Source organism: Cervus elaphus, chromosome 30 (genome assembly GCF_910594005.1).
Source record: "Cervus elaphus chromosome 30, mCerEla1.1, whole genome shotgun sequence".
Classification (NCBI taxonomy): domain Eukaryota; kingdom Metazoa; phylum Chordata; class Mammalia; order Artiodactyla; family Cervidae; genus Cervus; species Cervus elaphus.
Window position 1 is genome coordinate 27,375,362 of NC_057844.1, and position 20,906 is coordinate 27,396,267.

The 20,906-nt window shown below is 41.8% G+C and overlaps 1 long non-coding RNA gene across 1 annotated transcript in view; it reads left to right on the top strand.

The window, feature by feature from the left end:
- Window positions 1-20,906, top strand: part of LOC122686614 — a 546,075-nt gene that overhangs the window by 512,584 nt on the left and 12,585 nt on the right. The window contains exons 9-10 of the long non-coding RNA XR_006338856.1: window positions 2,607-2,812; window positions 4,349-4,425. This is a non-coding gene — a long non-coding RNA (uncharacterized LOC122686614). The remainder of the gene's footprint in view (window positions 1-2,606; window positions 2,813-4,348; window positions 4,426-20,906) is intronic.

A 20,906-nucleotide genomic window follows, 5' to 3' on the forward strand; every position in this document is an offset into this window, starting at 1 on the left:
TATCCCTTGTACTTCTGCTGAATGCACAAACTGAAGTGAGTTACTACTTGAAATTTTGGCACAAATGTTATTTTTTAAACTATTTTTAAACTTTTAAATTGGGGTATAATTTAAAATGTTCTATTTCAGGCATGCAACAAAGTGATTCAGTTATACATACATATATGGATATATATATTCCTTTTTCAAATTATTTTCCACTGTAGGTTATTACATGATATTGAATATAGCTCTCTGTGCTATACAGTTGGCCTTGTTCATTATCTTATTATATACAGTGGCATGTATATGTTACTCCCAAACTCCTAACTTATCCCTCTTCCCTTCCCCTTTGGTAACTCTAAGTTTGTTTTCTATGTCTGTGAGTCTACATCTGTTTTGTAAATAAGTTCACTTATACCATTTTTTAGACTCCGCATGTAAGTGATATCATATGATATTTGTCTTTCTCTGTTTGGCTTACTTCACTTAGCATGATAATCTCTAGGTCCATACTTGTTGCTGTCAATGGTATTATTTCATTCTTTTTTGTGGCTGAGTAACATTCCATTCTGTAATGTGTGTGTGTATTATGTGTGTATATGTGCACACACACACCGCGCCTTCGTTATTCATCTGTCAGTGGGTCAGAGGACAGTTTCGGTTGCTTCCATGCCCTGGCTATTGTAAATATTGCTGCTGCAAACACTGGGGTGCATGTATCTTTTCAAACTAGAGTTTTCTTTGGCTATATGCCCAGGAATGGGATTGCAAGATCATACAGGTAACTCTGTTTCTAGTTTTTTTTTTTTTTTCTGGTGATGTCAGTCTTTTATTTTAAGTCAGATTTTTTTTTCAACTTTACCTCAGGTTTTTTTTTTTTTTTTAATTTTTTTATTAGTTGGAGGCTAATTACTTCACAACATTTCAGTGGGTTTTGTCATACATTGATATGAATCAGCCATAGATTTACACTTATTCCCCATCCCGATCCCCCCTCCCATCTCCCTCTCCACCCGATTCCTCTGGGTCTTCCCAGTGTACCAGGCCCAAGCACTTGTCTCATGCATCCCACCTGGGCTGGTGATCTGTTTCACCATAGATAGTATACATGCTGTTCTTTTGAAACATCCCACCCTCACCTTCTCCCACAGAGTTCAAAAGTCTGTTTTGTATTTCTGTGTCTCTTTTCCTGTTTTGCATATAGGGTTATCGTTACCATCTTTCTAAATTCCATATATATGTGTTAGTATGCTGTAATGTTCTTTATCTTTCTGGCTTACTTCACTCTGTATAAGGGGCTCCAGTTTCATCCATCTCATTAGGACTGGTTCAAATGAATTCTTTTTGACGGCTGAGTAAAATTCCATGGTGTATATGTACCACAGCTTCCTTATCCATTCATCTGCTGATGGGCATCTAGGTTGCTTCCATGTCCTGGCTATTATAAACAGTGCTGCGATGAACACTGGGGTGCACGTGTCTCTTTCAGATCTGGTTTCCTCAGTGTGTATGCCCAGAAGTGGGATTGCTGGGTCATATGGCAGTTCTATTTCCAGTTTTTTAAGGAATCTCCACACTGTTTTCCATAGTGGCTGTACTAGTTTGCATTCCCACCAACAGTGTAAGAGGGTTCCCTTTTCTCCACAGCCTCTCCAGCATTTATTGCTTGTAGACTTTTGGATAGCAGCCATCCTGACTGGTGTGTAATGGTACCTCATTGTGGTTTTGATTTGCATTTCTCTAATAATGAGTGATGTTGAGCACCTTTTCATGTGTTTGTTAGCCATCTGTATGTCTTCTTTGGAGAAATGTCTGTTTTTTTAAGGGACCTCCCTACTGCTTTCCATAGTGAACAAATGTTAATTTTATCTGATAGCAGACATAAGCCAGGATCTCCCACTTTTCCTCTCTGTCCAGCTGCCAACTTTGGGACTATCCTCTAAGGACTCGGTCTCTGAACCAGCTTCTAAAATCCCCTGGTTTGAAGGGCGGGAAAACTCAGAACTCTCTGTGATCTCTGGGTCTGGTCTTGGTAGGAATGTGTCCCAAGTCCAGTCCCAAGTTGGTGCAGAACTAATGGGTAAACGCGCGTATTAAATTGAACACAACTTGGTGCTGTGCATTCTGCTGGTTCTGTTCTCAGATTACACACTGGTTACCGGAAAACTTTTCCCCTAATTACCACTGTCTACATCTGTTTGGGTTGCTGTAACAAAATGACACAGACTGTGCAACTGTGGTCTTATTTCTCACAGTTAGAGAGGCAGGAAGGTCCAAATTCAAGGTGCTGGCAGGTATAGTGTGTGGTGAGCACCAGCTTCCTGGTTCTCATATGACAGTTTTCACCCGGAGGAAGAGGTAAAGGTGCTTTTTAGGGTCTCTTGTATAAGAGCACTAACCCCATTCCTGGAGGCTCTGTTCTTCGACACCCCAAAGCCCCACCTCCAAATATCATTACACTGGGTGTAAGGTTTGAACACGTGAATTTGGGGGGACACAGTCTATATCAGCTATTTTATTATATGCTCTGCTTTGTATTTTCTTGTGAAAGAAAGCCAAAGTAGGGTAGGATAGCTGGCAGGAGAAAAATGTTACACTTTTCATTTTTTATGTTTTCTCTGAAGGCCCACTGGCTCTAACCATTTATGGAATTGCCTTGGCTACTCAAGGGACCAGATGTTCCCTGGGGTTGTGACCCACTGCTCCTGCATTTAGCCTCCTGGCTGGCTGCTTGCTTGCTTGGACTCAGCCCAGTACAGATGGCATCACTGCTAAATCAGAGAGGATGACACTCGGTTTCCTGGTCCTCCCTCAAGTTGCTACTTTGCTGGTAAGAGCTCATTTCCTGGGAGTCCAAATAATTAAGTTTCACCTGTGCTATGTACTCCATAATTACATTATTTTTGTTAATTATGCTTGATGACAAAGTTATCGAAATTCAACTTGATCAAAAGCAAAATAAAATCTGGAAGCAAATGTCTCTTGCTGTACCACCACAGCCGTTTATACATATTACAGGACAATTTGCACTTCCTGAAGGGGAAGGAACTAGACTCTTCTTCAAAGTGACGCTGACAGTTGGCTACATTGGAACCAAATGGTGAATGTCATGGAAATATGCGAGCTCCTATGTATAAGTGTGACTAGGGGTCATCACCACACGATTGGAGAGTGGGCAGTGACAGGCCAGCATCTGAGGATGAAGGGGAAGATGTTCACAGCCAATGATGCTCAGTGAAGCTGAGGGCAGTTTCCACTTGACTTCACCTCCTTCTCCCCTGCCCTCCTCTCTCTCTGCTTCTGCTCTGCTTCCATCTGCTCCTGCCCTTCCTCTCTCTCCTCCTCCTTCAGCTTGTGCTTCTGCTGCTTCTCCTCCTCCTCCTCTTTCCTCTGCTTCCCACTTTGCCTTTCCTCCCATAATAGGCATTCATTCACCATATCTTGACTTGATGTGAACTGAAGGCATCTGTATCAACTAAATTTTTCTCTCCCTTGAAATTGAGAGAAAGTTGCTTGATGCATGATCAAGTTGAATTTTGATGACTTCGTCATCAAGCAAGTTGAGCATCAAGGAAGTTGAGACAGGAGATTTAACAGTAGCACAAGCTTTTGGATGTTTGCCAGATGAGAAATATTTGAAGACCCTGAAGTTTTGGTCAAGGACATGAGTACCCATTTGTGCTTAGGTTCTGCCTATAGAATTTCCATGGGACTTGTTTGCATCTGAGCTCTCTGGTATTAACAGGAAGAACATACAAGAGTAAAATTTCCTTCAAAAGGGCACAAGATAATATGGTGAAGGCTTTTACTATTTTCCAAAGGAAGTCATTTTTCTGGTCATGGTCTGCTGGGCATTCTCATTGGCTGGTTGACCCTCAGAAACCTTTTTTTAAAAACTTATTTAATTTATAAAATTTTATTTTTTAACACCAAAGACATTTTGTACTGGAGTATATCTGATTAACGATGCTGTGATGGTTTCAAGTGAACAGTGAAGAAACCTAGCATTAACCGACGACTCTCCTTACTCTACATTGATTCTCCCACATCCCATCACTTGAGGGTGACCAACCCCACTAGAGGATCTTTTTAATGTAGGAAATGGCGGTGTCCATTTCAAATGATAAGTCCTAAGAATTGACTCTAAACACAGGCAGTGTGGGGAGTATGATTTGAACAATGCATTGTAAGAGGCATGGGGACCCTACCCCATATCTTGCTGTTAATTCGCCTTCCCCAGGGTCTGAAATTCCATGGCTGAACATTCTTTTGTGTGTCTGCTCTCATCACTGACATCTAGATGAAATTGCCTTTTCAAGTAATTCTTACAAGGGTGATGTGAACTCATTACCACTTTTTTCTCCAGGCACTCAGAGACCTCTAAGTCCTTATGGAAGGTGTGATATTGTGGAGAAAGGAAGTAACACCTGTGTGAGTTAAAAGGTAAGTTACTCCTGACAGAGTACAGGCTTTACCTGCTGTACAGTTCAGGGAGTGTTGACTTTTAGCTGGGATGCTGCCTGGGTACCAGGAGTCTTGCCCATTGGAGGAAGCCCCTACTCAAAGACCGATTAATATTTTTGTGCTTCTAGGTCAAGGTGTTCCCAGTCTTGGAACACTGGGGTGTGGTTCTCTGCAAAATATTGCTGTTGTCAAGCTGTCTGCCTGTGAGATTACATAGGACGACAGGGAGCTTTTTGCTTATCATCTTTCAAAGCATCCAGCATTAAAGACACTCCATCAGAAGCAGTGAACAATTTAGTGCCGCTGTCTTACCCCTGTGGCTCACCAGGGGACTCAGCCTGGGTACTTTATTACCTTCTATGCAGATATATTGAAATGAGATGCTTATCACCCTAGGTACATATGCTCGTTCACTCTCTGGGCTGGAATTGTCTTCCTAAGGGTCATAAGGGAACAATTTTTCTCTCTTAATGCTCCCAGATCTGCAAGATTTTAATTCTACATGGCTTTATGACATGTATTTAGCTTAAAGGCAGGTAAAACAAATTAAAAAAAAAAACAAAACTTGCACCACTAGAGAAGAAAGGAAAAAGCATTAAAATATAAGCAGACAATTTACAATGTAGGAAGAAGAGTAGAATTTCTTTTGTTGCTGATGGCCTATGTAGTACTTCTTTGAATGTCCCTTTCTATGGACTGAAGCAATTGCTCATTTGTACTGAGGAAAGGTGCTTCAGATTAATTTTGGAAACTTCAATACCGCACTGTGCTAAATTTTAATTATTTCACTTCCTGCTTGGTATATTAATGTTGTGATTACCCTTGAAAGTGTATTACCGATGATGATTTATGCAAAACCCAGCTAGCTCCACAGCTCCGTCAGTTTCAATTAAGACCAGCCACAGAGGAAGTGGGCTGTGGTCGTGTTGGCTGCAGACCATCATTATGCTCACAAGCAGGTACGGTCCGTTTGCTTAAAGCATTACCTTTGTTTATCCTTCTGGAACCATCTCTTCCATGGCACGACTAACCACTGAGAGAGGAAACTGTACGTAGCAATTTGGTCTGCTGGCCTTGGATCCAAACTGAATCTGGCCAGGAAAATGAATTTTATCTCTGCTTCTCTGCTTATATAGGACATTTTAGGCCAATTTTTCCCTCTTTTGAACTGTTCAAGGACTGAACTGACCAAAGAAGCTATTGCAAAGTTATCATTCTCTGATTTCCAGGAACAGGGTTTGGTCAGCCTCCGGAGACTGTGGTCATCTGGAGTTAATCATAAAGTACATCCTCCTTCTCAAATGAAACACTGTTTTCAGAGCTCATTTATCTCGATGACTTCAACTATTGAGAGGTCGGGAGGTTTTCCCTGGTGCGTCCCTGGTACCCAGTCCTTCTAATGACTAATTTGGCTGCTAGTTATTGAAATCTCTTGTCTACCTGGCAGCCCTTCCTAAATCTATTCCAAACCATGTCACTGAGGTCGCCTGCCAGGTCTGGGAGGTGCTCTTCCTTCTGAGTACTGGAGAGATGGGCCGCCAGACCTGATTTCCACGGCAGTTTCATTTTAATCACATTTGGAAATTCTTGACTACAGGCTGTGCATTTATGAAATCAAGGGAGCCCATACCTGCCAAGTGAGAGCTCTCCTGACAGCCTGCCAGGAACGGGACCTGATCCGCAGCAAAGAAAGGAGAGTGCGTCCACCTTCCTAGACCCAGGGCCAGATGGCACCTTAGAATCACGGCTGGGAGGCCTCGGGCTCTTCCAGGGCTCACATTACATTTACATTTAAAGTTGCTCAGTTGTGTCTAACTCTTTGTGACCCCATGAACTATACAGTCCATGGAATTCTCCAGGCCAGAACACTGGAGTGGATAGCCTTTCCTTTCTCCAGGGGATCTTCCCAACCCAGGGATCAAACCCAGGTTTCCCGCTTTGCAGGCAGATTCTTTACCAACTTGAGCTATCAGGGAAGCCAAAAATCGGACGCTTATAGTTTGTTTCCTCCTGCCACTTATGAGAGAGATAAAAAATGTCTGACACTTGCAACCTATTTCCTCCATTTGGAGACCCCTACATCCCATGGACGGAGGAGCCTGGTAGGCTGCAGTCCATGGGGTCGCCAAGTGTCGGACATGACTGAGCGACTTCACTTTCACTTTTCACTTTTATGCATTGGAGAAGGAAATGGCAACCCACTCCAGTGCTCTTGCCTGGAGAATCCCAGGGATGGGGTCACACAGAGTCAGACACGACTGAAGTGACTTAGCAGTAGCAGCAGCCTTCCTGTCTGTTGCCCTCTCATTCCCCCCTTTTCTTTTAGGAGAATTCTGTTGCCTAGGGAAAGGGGCATAGTTTTCATTCTTCCGAGCTCATCAGGGGCGTTGTCCCTAAATTGGTGAGGCAACATATTCTCCTGATCCTCAGGGCTCATGTGTGGTCTCAAATTGACCCTTCTTTCCAGTTTCATCTCCTTCCCTCTCCCACTGGAGCCTTCCCAAATCCAGACTTTAGCGCTCACTCCTCTCTCCACCTGAAAACCTCTGCCTGTGTATTTTGAATGGGCAGTCTTTGTGTGTGAGTTTTTCTTTAAACCCTCCAGGTCTTTGCCTGAGTATTTCTTCCTCTGAGGTCTTTGACTACTACACTATTCCCCATCCTATCTTGTTTATTTCCTTTATGGCATCTCTCGTGATACGGAAGTTTACTTCTCTCTTGTCTGACCCTCCTGCTGCAGAGTGATAAGCTCCACGAGGGCTTTTTCACCGTGGCCTCCCCAGCACAAATCACAGAGTCTGGATGAAGTGTCACAATTCAGAGCCCTGTAATCAAGAAGGTGACATTCCAATCTAGCTATGATTCCCATTCCCTCCTATTCAACAGGCATTTATTTATTTATGACTATATGATCCACTCACTAAAAGGTGATTTTCAAGGCAGGTTCTTAAGAAGACTATTTATGGAAGGCAAAGTCTTGCTGTGCTCAGTGGAGACTGAGTTAAGATCCACTGTTCCCTTTTGGGGGTGGGGGGAGGGTGGTGGGTGCTGTTTGTACTCAGGAGGAGAAGAGCCATTAGTTAGTGTGATAAAGGGTAAAGTCCTCCCTCCCCCATCTGGTGTTGTTTCCCTGTATGCTCTGTCTTGGCATGTTCTAGGGACTGCCAGCTTCTGCCCAGGGGCAACTAAGCCAGGGGAATAAGCCCCAGCGATGAGCATTGACAGGGAACTTCCCTGGTGGTCCGGTGGTTAAGACTCTGCACTTCCAATGCAGGGGACGTGGGTTCAGTTCCTGGTCAGGGAAGTAAGATCCCACATGCTGTGAGGTGCAGCTAAAACAAAAAGAAGTTGACAAAATAGCTTTATCTCACTCTCTCTCCAAATGCTAACTGGTACCTCCCTTATGGGTCTTCCTTGGTGGCTCAGCTGGTAAAGAATCCAGGTGTGATGCAGGAAACCCTGGTTCGATTCCTGTGTCAGGAAGATCCCCTGGAGAAGCGATAGGCTACCCACTCCAGTATTTTTGGGCTTCTCTAGTAGCTCAGATGGTAAAGAATCCACCTGCAGTGGGAGAGACTGGGTTCGATCCCTGGGTTGGGAAGACCCCCTGGAGGAGGGCATGGCAGCCCACTCCAGTATTCTTGCCTGGAGAATCCCATGGACAGAGGAGCCTGGTGGGCTACAGTCCACGGGGTCACAAAGAGTTGGACCTGACTATGCACAGCACAGCACCATCCTTGTAATTTGTCTCTCTTAACTGCCTCTTTTGTTGAAATTGAGTTGCAATATGGTCTATTTTTGCCTTTATCTGTAAATACTGTGCAACTTTCTTCTGACTTTCCAGCCTAATCCTACACATTTCTGTGATACTCTTGCCCTTAACTTTGACTTCTAATCTCTCTCCTGATCTGGTGCATCCCTGTAATGCTGTCAGGCCCCTGCTGAAGCTCTCTGTTCTTGTCTGGGAAGCAGAAACTACAGTGCAGGTGTCTCCAGTGTCCCTTGCTCTGCCCCTGACTGGCCTGACCAGCAGCCCCTTTCTGGTACAGTAGCTGCCGTGTCACCAGTGCAAAGGGATGACGCTTGGGGCCTACAGGGGCCTTAAGGACGTCGGTTTTGTCATCAGACAGATGTTATGATTCTGGTCTCATTTTTTCTAGCTTTATAATATGATGCAAGTCACAACTGGTTTGACCTTTGATTCCCAGTAAAATTGAAATAATAAAACCTCATGATTATTATTGTGAGAATTAAATGTATAACGTACAATGGACTGGGCATAAGTCTGGCACACAGAACATAGAAGCTCAATCCAGCTGTTTCTTCAGAACAGTGTAGGGGGGTTCTTCACTTTCAAATAAGGAAAACCTAAAAACCCATCATTAGCTATTTCTTCTTTGGAAAAAGTGTTCCATTTGCGGTCCTTGACAGAAATGAATAAACTCTGAGGCCATTGTATCCATCAGGGTTTTATAGGAAATAGATGGCATACTCAAAAAGTTTTAACTAAACAGATTTTAATAAAAGGTATGGGCAGAACCGAAGGAATTCATAAAGACGAGGAAGCACTCAGGGCCCAACAGCAGGAAAAATAAAATAGTGCAATTTCAATGGTAGAAAATAATCTAGAATAAAATTGCAGCTCATTTTTGAGCTCCTACCCTGTGTTAAGTTATGTGCTAGGCTAGCTGATAGGTCCACAAGAGCTTAGAGTCAAGTTCAGGGTAGAGTACACACAAACTGTTAACCACTGTGGTGCTTATATGTTAGCTTGCATCAGAAACTGTTGTTGGACTTGATAAAATGCAGACTGCTGGGACCCAGCCCAGAATCTCTGATTCAGTGGGTCTGGAGTGAGGCTGAGAAGTTGCATTTACAATAAATTCTCAAGTGATGCTGATGCTGCTGGTCCAGGCCAATGCTTGCAGAATCATGGAACTATGATGGTGTAATAGGAAAATAAACACAACTCCCCCCTAGAGTTTGGGGGGCAAATGCCTCAAATTCAGAGAACAGTAAGTGGCAGGCCACCTATGCAGAAGAAGCTAAGTGTGTGAAAAATAATTTCTGTAGCTACTCTGTCTTCAAAGTGGTAGAGCAAAACTTCCCACTATGTGAGCTTAACATAATGACTTCCTTCGAAAGGGTACAGTGTTGAAAGAGGGAAATACGAAGAGTAACTTTCCAGTGGAGAAAATGAACAAACACTACCTCAGCCAGTTGGTCAAGGTCAATATCAACAGTAAAGTTAATGCAGACAGTATGTACTCTTGATACAATGTGATGAGAACAGCAGTTTACATGTGTGGTCTTCTTCCTTAAAACCTAGTGTATAACTTTAGTGTAATATGAAATGTTCTCAGTTAGGGACATTCTACCAGATAACCTGATCAGTACACCTCAAAACTAGCAAGCTCATCAAAACCAAGTTTGAGAACCTTTCACAGCTAAGGGGGTCCTGAGGTGACACGAGGTCAGACATTGGCAGATGGATTCTTTACCACTGCACCACTTGGGAAGCATCCTCCCCACCAAATAATGAACTGAATAAAGTATGAAAGTGAAAGTGAAGGTGAAGTTGCTCAGTTGTGTCTGACTCTTTGTAACCCCATGTACTGTAGCCTACCAGGCTCCTCTGTCCGTGGGATTTTCCAGGCAAGAGTACTGGAGTGGGTTGCCATTTTATTCTCCAGGGGATCTTCCTGACCCAGGGATTGAACCCAGGTCTTCTGCCTTACAGGCAGACGCTTTACCATCTGAGCCACCAGGGAAGTTCCGAATAAAGTATAGACACCAGTTAATAATAAAGTATAAATATTAGACCATTAGTTGTGTCAAATGTACCACGCTGATATAAGAAGTTAACAATAGGGCAACTAGGTGTGAGGTACATGGGAACTCTCTTATTATCTTGATAACTTTTCTGTAAATCTAAAAATATTCTAAAATCATACAACATAGCAATCCCACTGCTGGGCATACACACTGAGGAAACCAGAATTGAAAAAGTACGTGTACCACAATGTTCATCACAGCACTGTTTATAATAGCTAGGACATGGAAGCAACCTAGATGTCCACTGGGAGACGAATGGATAATAAAGTTGTGGTACATATGACCAACCTAGACAGCATATTAAAAAGCAGAGACATTACTTTGCCAACAAAGGTCCATCTAGTCAAGGCTATGGTTTTTCCAGTAGTCATGTATGGATGTGAGAGTTGGACTATAATGAAAGCTGAGCACCGAAGAATTGATGCTTTTGAACTGTGGTGTTGGAGAAGACTCTTGAGAGTCCCTTGGACTGCAAGGAGATCCAACCAGTCCATCCTAAAGGAGATCAGTCCTGGGTGTTCATTGGAGGGACTGGTGTTGAAGCTGAAACTCCAATACCTTGGCCACCTGATGTGGAGAGCTGACTCATTCGAAAGACCATGATGCTGGGAGGGATTGAGGGCAGGAGGAGAAGGGGACGACAGAGGATGTGATAGTTGGATGGTATCACCGACACAATGGGCATGGGTTTGGGTGGACTCCGGGAGTTGGTGATGGACAGGGAGGCCTGGCATGCTGTGGTTCATGGGGCTGCAAAGAGTCATACACGACTGAGTGACTGAACTGAACTGAACTGAACTGAACATATACACAATGGAATATTACTCAGCCATTAAAAAGAATGCATTTGAATCAGTTCTAATGAGGTGGATGAAACTGGAGCCTATTATACAGAGTGAAGTAAGTCAGAAATAAAAACACCAATGCAGTATATCAACGCATATATATGGAATTTAGAAAGATGGTAATGACAACCCTATATGCGAGACAGCAAGAGACACAGATATAAAGAACAGACTTTTGGACTCTGTGGGAGAAGGTGAGGGTGGGATGATTTGAGAGAATAGCATTGAAACATGTATATTACCATATGTGAAACAGATCACCAGTCCAAGTTTGATGCATGAAACAGGGCACTCAAAGCTGGTGCGCTGGGACAACCCAGAGGGATGGGATGGGGAGGGATGTGGGAGGGAGGTTCAGGATGGGGACACATGTACACTGTGACTGATTCATGTCAAATGTATGACAAAAACAACCACAATATTGTAAGGTAATTAGCCTCCAATTAAAATAAATAAATTAATTTAAAAAAACATCTTTTGCAACCTATAAAAAAAAAGTTGGAGACTTCCATGGAGGTTCAGTGGTGAAGACTCCATGCTCCCAATGCAGGGGGTACAGGTTTGGCCCCTAGTTAGGGAACCATGTCCCATGGCATGGTCAAAAGAATGAAAATTTTTTTAAATAAAATTAAATTATGTTTGTTTTGAAAAAAACTCCTGTGGAATTGAATATCTCTGAGGCAAGATGACCATCAGAAAAGGACCCGACTGGGTGGATGGCCAGAAGCTGAGGTGAAGGGATCATTCATGGCCAGCTGGGAGAAGTTAACTTGTTCAGGGGATAACAGTAACATGGCCCAGGTGGCAGAGGACAAGTAGAGAGATTTTCTGAAGACCATCTCCCTGCCAATCCCTGCAAAATAAAGAGACAACCTGTGGTCACTGGACATGCACAACTGGCCTTGACCCAGCATACTACCACATTAGCCATGTGACATGGGAATTTTCCACTAAACTCACTAATGTCACCCCCAGTTTCCTGTGCTTTCTGTTGAATGACTGACAAAATCAATGATCGAGTGTAGATCTCTCTACACTTTACATTTCTGCAAGCCTACATCATCAGTTAGTACCTGAGAATGCTATAAAAACTATAGGGTCACTCCAAGATTACCCAAGGGAATAGAGGGGGAGAAAAAAAAAAAGCTATTCAAAAGTGCAAGTTTAAAAGGCAGTAATGACCAAAAATACTCAAGTTACTTTCTGCTCGTATCCTAATGTGTTCAGATTGTTCAAATAATTCTTTACAATTCATTGTGCTGTGTTTTGTTGAAGACATACAGGTAAGAAGGGTAGAAGAATTATAGAGACAGCAGTGGATTAGAGTGATGAAAAGAGTTTTCCACATGAAAAGGCCACTCAGGAGGGCTGCATTAAAGCAAAAAAGAGGAGTTTCCAGGCTGCAAGTCTATGTGCACACACACACAGTCTAGGCGAACACACACACACAGACACACACACTCCACAAGAGAACACAGGAACTAAGGGAGGACCATGATCAGCAGACACCTGGTGGTACAGCATGTGTTACCCAGGGTGTACACGGGGGCAGGGGACGGCATTCAATACAGCTGGAGGCGGAAAATATATATATGTTACCTGTTCCTTGTTAGGGAGTGACTTGCGGTAAAGAGTCTACAATAACTAGTCCAAGAGAAGGTTGATGTGGACTTCTCATGGGGAAGACGAGGAGATGGGTCAAGTCGACATTTCTTGAGTACAATGAATTCCTCCTGGAGATCTTAGGATGTGGGGTATAAAAGAGACACAGAAATCAGAGCTGCCTCTCAGTTTCAAGATCTGATGCTATTCACTAATGATACCAAAAACTAGTATGGGGGAATCAGTTAGGAGAGCAGGTCAAATGTGGGTCAGTGTGTGTTTCAGAGTGGTCAGCTCAGTTTGAGAATTTTATGAGACATCCAGAAAAATGATTCTATCATGTAGAGTGTGAATTAACTTATTAGTCAAGTTATATGCTTTTTGCAATCCTAGATAAAATACGCCTTCCTCTCAACTCTGCTTTGACACCTCTTTATTCGTATTTTTCTGTGGTCCCTCATTTCTCTCCAAAGCATAATTGTTCACGCCTTTCTGTGTGTCACCGATACCGAAAAAACCTCAAATGTAGCACTTAAATCAGTGTCAGTGGTTCCTGTCGGCTTCCCCGCAATAAAGAGCCGTTTGCAGCAAGGAGCTAACTTTGAGCCCTTCACTGAGCCTGGAAAACATGAGGTACTCAATAGATATTGTTGAATAAATGAGTCAGGAGATTTGGCTTCCTGTGAAACAAGAAGGTCCTCTGTGGTGTGAAAGCATGAAGAGTGGAAGAGGAAAAGGGAATGAAGTCTAGAGAGACGATGAAGGATAAAGTGAGGGTGAAGGATGGGCCTGGCAGCTCTTGGGTGTGCTATCAGCATCACCCCAGAGCAGGTGGGATGTTGGTGGTGAGCGGCACTCTCAGTGCCCTAACCTTGTTTGATGTCACCACTGTTTCCTGGTTACTCTTTAAAAAAAAAAAAAGATTAGTTTATTTTTGACTGTGCTTGGTCTTCCTCGCTGTGTGAGGGCTTTCTCTAGTTGTGGAGAACAGAGCCTACTCTCTAGTTGTGGTGCAAGGGCCTCTCGCTGCCATGGCTCCTCTTGTTGGGAGCTCAGGCTTGAGCAGTTGTGGTGCATGGGCTTAGCTGCTCCATGGAATGAGGGCTCTTCCTGGACCAGGGGTGGGACCTGTGTCTCCTGCATTGGCAGGCAGATTCTTTACCACTGAGCCAGCAGGCAGATTCTTTACCACTGAGCCAGCAGAGAAGCCCAGCTTCCTGGTTACTCTTGATGAAGGACACAGGGCCAGTGTGACAGTGTATGGAGGGGTGGACACATGGTCTTTTGGGGGGACCTTCAGTGAGACCCGGTGTGTCATCTGGTATTTGAGCCACACTGTTTTTCGGCATCTAGGGCAGGTTAACTTTTTTCAGCTCCGTTTTCTATACATCAGAGCTCTGCTGAATGAGTGGAGCCCAGCACAATGTGAGTGCCAGCCATACACATGATTTAAATGGAACCAATTTTCTCCTCATTCAAAATTCCTCTGAGGGAGAAATCAAATGATTTCATTGGCTGGGAATTTATAGTTCTCAAAGAGCTATAAATGAGCAAAATGAATAGGAATGGTGTTCATAGGAAGTAGGCACATGGATAGTTTAAACTTTTAGTTGTAACAGTCTTTTAAGAATGCAAATTGTTCATTAACAGATGTACACTTAAGGGCCTGAGATCTAAGTAAGACCATATGTAGAAATGAAGAAAATGGCCAAAAGGCCCTGCCTGCCTTCAATTGAAATCTCTCCAAATAAGCCAAAAATTTTTTGAATTAATATCTAACAAAGCAAAATTTAACTTATAATTCACAGGCAGTTGATTTCCTATAACTCTAGTTCCTAATATACTGATATTATACTGCTATATTAAAGATATTTAATACTTAGGGATATGGTCAACACACATTGCTCTGAATAGAGCATTTTGTGCTCTACTTAGAATTTGTATTATTAGTTATTCACTCCATCCAAAGAGTATCTACTGCTGGGGAGATGGAACAGAGATAGTATGTATTTCTTTTCTACCCAACATGAAGTACAACTTGAATCAACTTCTTGTATACAAACAATGATAAAGCAACCTAAGAGAGATAATTGTGTACTTGGCATTGCTTGAAACCACAAAAAGGGAGTAAAGTGGTGTCACAATATGGAGCAAAGACTAACCTTCAATCTGATAATCCAGCCCAGGGGCTTAGAGCTCTAGGCTGGGGGCTCTTGGAGGCTTAAAGAAGACTGTATTTTCTGTAAAGAGCTTGCCTTTGAATGGACAGTGGAAAAGATGACATGTAAAATAAAACCATAAGAAATATGAAGATTCAGGATACTAACACCTTGAAGAAAAAGATAACCTTACTCAATAAGTCGAGATAACTCTATGCATTCCTTAACTCTTATAACCTTTCTTCTCTTAGCTAGAAACAATTCAGCTTCTCTTGGACAATCAGCTCAGTAACATTTTCCCCAATCACTGTCAGAGACCTACAGTCAAGCCAAGCCTAAGTATAAATTGTCAAGTAGGTACAGAACCCACTATGGGTGGAGACCCTGGTTTCCCTTCTCCATCTTTACCACTAGTCACCCAGCTAGAGAACTAACATTTTTGAGATCTTGCTATTTACTACATACCAGGCATGGTGAAAGGCATTTTTTCCTCATACTCTTTTCCCTCCAGTTAAAACCTGTTTTTAGAGGAGGATCTAATGTATTTAATTAGTTGATTAATAATTAATAATAAGTAAACAAATGAGAAGTCATGTGTTAGGGTGACTATTATATTTCCATTTTGATAATACTTGACCTTGAGCACTGTGGACAAGACTAGAGCATTGGGGAAATGGCAAGATTATCAAGTGAGTTATAGGGGGTTGTGACTTTAAAATGTTGACAAATGCTGTCTTGGGCCAATGACCTGATGTCCACTAATGACATCATGAACAGCTCTCTGGGAAGAGACCACACCACTGGAAGTCCACTGGAAGTTCCTACGCACACCTGCCTCTGGCCCTGGGTCTTTAGAGGCACCTGAGTGGTGGGATCCATCCCATCTCTGTTTTCACTTGTGGGCTGTTCACATTTACAAGTCCCCTGGCTTTCCTTAAAACATAAAGACTATACTGAAGGCTGTATTCTAGAACCTTCATTCCAAGAAATATCTTCAGTGAGCACCTAGAAAAGCACTTGAATCTCCTGGGGGCTCCCAGCTTTCCAGACCAATATTTTCATATGGTTGCAAGTCTGTTTGTGTTGTGCATGCAGAAATAAAAATATTATTTCCCATAATATCAACTATGTCTCTCATCCTTTGATGTAAAAGTTAAGCTAGTAAACTTCTGTAATATTTCACAGAATCTTGCTTGAATGCAGCCCAATTTTCTCCTGAAATAAAATTCCATTTTAAGCATTAGAATTTGTATGCCAAATTTGGCCCTTCAAAAATAATGGAAAATATAAATTTTTACTACTGAGTTATAGGCTTTGGAAAAGAGAAGGTTAGTAATGAAAAATGGCATACAAACTGAATAACTAATGCCAATAACAGATGATACCATCTCAATAATGCATCTTACACACGGCAGGACTAACATTCAGGTCACATCAGAGCTCAGTTTTGAATGAAGTGGAAGCTTGCTCACTCAGCACCTTTGGTTTTCAGACTCTATTATCTTGCTTACTTAGGAAATTTAATGTTGTGTAATTTATTTTTTTATCGCTTCATTTGAAAGTCTCTCTTCAAAACAAGATATCTTTAAGGGCTTCGACTGTCTTTTACACTCAGATACCTATTTTTATAAAAGGATAAGAACTCTTGTTAAAGAAGATGAGCAGCAAACACTGCAATTTATTGGAATCAAGAAAAAAATGCCACATTGTGTTCTAAAATTACCAAGACGAGGATGGACTGAGGGCCTGGAGAATTGCAAAAGCTGTTGAGCAGTGAATACTGTCTTCAAGGAGAAGACCTCTATCAAAATATTAAAAGAAAACACATTCCCATCAGCATTTTTCTCTTCACGAAGGATTAGAGTCTTTTATAACTGATTTGCTCAGATATCCTTTCTCTAATTAGAGTATGTACTTATCTGTGTTTTTTCAGTTAGCACAACTCCTATTATTCTTCCTCTCTTCCACCTTTCTAAGGCTGGTCCAAAACTGCCATTACTGTGAGGTGAACCTGACCTTGTAAATCAGCAATGGATTGTACTGCTCACAAAAAGACAAACATAAAGGAACACATTCTATAAATCTGCAAATCTAGAAGCCCAATATCAGGAAAACAAGAATGGCAATAATTAGAAAATCCAGTTAAGTTTAAGTTCAAACCTATACAGACAAGAGTGTGTAAACACTGGGTATTTGGCAAGCTATCTTAGGCATCTGTAAGAGATGGTCTTATTTTAAAAACTAAATCCGATAGCAAACCAGGATTTATAAAGAGCCTACTAGGTGTTCAGATTTGGGAAGAGACATGAGATGACATTAAACATTTCTCAATGGTCTAGGACCAGGTTGTTGTCCTCAGAAATGGACCAAATAGGAAGGTAAATGAACCAGATTTCCCTCACTACAAGTATGAGCACTCCTGTCTTCACACTGTGTAGGTCACCGAAATAGAAACAGCTTGGTTTGCACCTATGTGTCCTGCCTGCATATGACAATGAGGCCCTTGGAAGGTGGTGCAAAAGTTTCCAAGGTCATCTGCAGTGTTGCTGCTGGTATCTTGGGGAGACAGCAACATGCATTGGTCATGAACTTGGACTCGGGCCAGATTACCTGAATTTGCATCCAATCTTCCTTGCTTACTCACTGTGTAACTCTAGGGGAGTTACTTAACAGTCCTGTACCTCATTTTCCTCAATTGAAAAATGGGGATAATAATAGAGTTATTCCGAAGATAGCTGAATTCATGTAGGAAGTGCTTAGGACAGTGCCTGCCAAACAAGCACTCAGTAAAACACGCTATGGTTATTTTTAATTTTTCCTTAAGGATGACAGAAAGATAAAAATGTCTGGTTCCTGATGGGAAGCTTTGCATCATCTATTGCTGTTTCTGGAAACAGCAAGGTTGCAAGTGGTCCCCCAGGTTACAATGCCTTTAGAATCTAGAGGAGGGAAGTTTGCTGATGATGTAATGCCGCTGGTAGAGAGAGGGGACCCTTATTGTTTTAACATCCTTGTTTTCTCTATGGTCTTTATTTTCATTTGATTTCAATTCCTCACATCTTTCCTTCTCAGTAGTGAATTGAGTTTTGACGTGGTTATTGTTAGGCCCGCTGTCCCCAGAGGCAGCTGCATATTAACAGCGTCAGAGCACCCTCCCCATCTCTTTCTTCTTAATTCAGCCTTAGGTACTGGCTCCTTGCTCCATCCCTTGTTTCTTTTTAGCAGGCAGGCACTCTCCCCTGCTGCTCCAGAGTGGTATTCTGCTCTGACAGCTAGTCTCACCATTTTGTCCAAATCCTTCATTTAAAAACTCACCTCATCCAAGAGACCTTTCCAGAATGAAAATGGTCTCTTACAGACAGCAAGTGACTGACTGGAAAACCACCATATACTTCAGACCCCCTCCTTCTCATGCTCCTCTCCGTGGAGTTTCCCAGGTCAAATTTTCCCCATGTCTCTATCTTTTCCCACTTTCCTTATAATCTTTCAATTTCTTACTAATTGTTATCTGTAATCATATAGATTCTTATTTTTAACTGCATTATATTTACCTGCATTTTCCATATGATGAACTTGATTTCTGGGGAGAGGGCATCCATTTTCCTGTTAGGAAACAAAAAACACCAGACCAACTATATTATTTTAATCAGTGTTTCTCATCATGCCCATAGTTACTCTGTGAATATCTTCTTACTTCTCTCAATCAATCAGCTATTTATTGAATGCCTTGTTCTTGTTATTTTATTGCATTTAAGTTCAGGTTGATCAGCTTAATTGAAAAGAAAAGACATGTAGTATTAAAAGATGATATTTTTGAGCAAAGGAGATGGCCAATTATATGTCTTATTTTTTAGTCTTTTGAAAACTAGATGGTAGACTTTATCTAACATTGTGTGGATTATGTTTTATAAATAGATTTGAATGAAAACATAAAACCCAAACCAGACTGATTTCCATAAAGGTGAGTTCTATCTTAGAATATGCTTTCTCTCTCACACAGACTATGGTTCCCCAGCCCTAGCCCTGTCTCTACAGGAGGAGAATCCTTTAGGACCTAGTTGTAATTGCAGAGAGTCAGCAGTGAAAACTGACTTTTCTAGCTACATAACACTGTTGTAAAAATCAACAGAGCAACACTCTCTCAGAAAACAAATGACAAAGAAATCACAGGGGCTAAAAAGTCATGTGCTATGATAAGTTGAATAACCATTTCAAGGGAACTTTTTTTTTTTGGCAAGGTGGGAGGGGGGCAAATCATATTTTTTTCCCATAGCCTTGCCAGTTTTCTGGAGACATAGTTCCTGGTTTGAGTGTTTGGTAACTATTACATTATTGTGTGATGGGTGTAAGATGTTCTGGGACCTCTTCTGCTATACTTTTTCCTTAAATTATTGTTAATCTTTTGCTTTTAGCTGGTTACTATGGTTAAACTCATAATGGCTTTTCATTTTGACAAACGTTTAATTTTCCATAAAGGTACAGAACAGTTCCCTCTGACTCTCCTCTTAGAATTCCTTCTCACATTCCCTCTCTCAGAATTCCCTGTCACCACCTTCTCTCATGGCTTCCCAGGTGGCTCAGTGGTAAAGAATCCACCTGCCAATGCAGGAAACTCTGGTTCGATCCCTGGGTCCTCAAGATCCCTGGAGAAGGAAATGGCAACACACTCCAGTATTTCTGCCTGAGAAATCCTATGGACAGAGGAGCCTGGCAGGCTATATGTAATACATGGGAGGTCCTAAAAGAGTCAGAAACCAGTTAGCTACTAAACAATAACAAAAACCACTACTTCAGTCAAAAATCCTTCATACCGTTACTAATTCAAAATTCTCTCTTGCACTCACTCACTCAAAATACCCCATCCTCCTTATCTCAGAATTCCCTCACTCATAAATCCCTCACACCATCTCAGGCTCAAAGTTGCCTACCAACCTCTTTCTCTCAGAAATCCATCTCACCTTCCTAGTCTCAAAATTCCAACAAACTTCCCATTCTCTCATAATTCCCTCTGACACTCCTCTCAGAATTCCCTCATATTCCCCTGCATTCTAAGAATTTCCTCATACTCTTTGACTGTCAGAATTCCATCTGAATCTCTTTCTTTCAGAATTCCCTCTGACTCTCCTAATGTGAGAAATCTCTAATCCTTTTTCTCTCAGAATTCCATCTCATCCTCCTTGTCTCAGAATTCCCTTATAATATTCTTCTCTCAGATCATTCATATCATTCTTCCCTCAGAGATCTCACTCACCTTAGTGCTTTCAGAATTACCTATAACCCATTTTCAATCATAAATGCCTCCCATTTTGTTATCTCATAAACTGCATATACACTACATCTATCAGAATTCTCTTGAACATTCTGTTTTTCTAACAATTCCTTCAGGCTCCCCATGGTTCTCAGAATTCACTCAGAAACTTCCATCTTTCTGTCAGAATTCTCTCAGAAATGTCCATCTTTCTGTCAGAATTCTCTCAGAAAAGTCTGACTTCCTGTCAGAAACCTTCATCTTTCAGTCAGAAACGTCATCTTTCTGTCAGAATTCTCCCAGAAATGTCTGTCTTTCTATCAAAATATTCGTCTTTCCCTCAGAAACATCATTTTTCTGTTAGAATTCTCTCAGAAACGTCTGACTTTCTGTCAGAACCGTCCATCTTTCTGTCACAAACGTCCATTCATTTTGTCAGAAACACTCCTCTTTCTGTCAGAAACATCCGTCTTTCTGTCAGAATTCTCTCAGAAACGTCTGTCTTTCTGTCACTAACGTCTGTCTTTCTGTCAGAATTCTCTCAGAAGTCTGACTTCCTGTCAGAAACGTCCATCACTGAGTCAGAAACGTCATCTTTCTGTCAGAATTCTCCCAGAAATGTCTCTCTTTCTATCAAAACAGTCATCTTTCATTCAGAAACGTAGTTTTTCTGTCAGAATTCTCTGAGAAACATCCAAACATCCATCTTTCTGTCACAAACGTCCTTCATTTTGTCAGAAACACCTGTCTTTCTGTCAGAAACATCTGTTT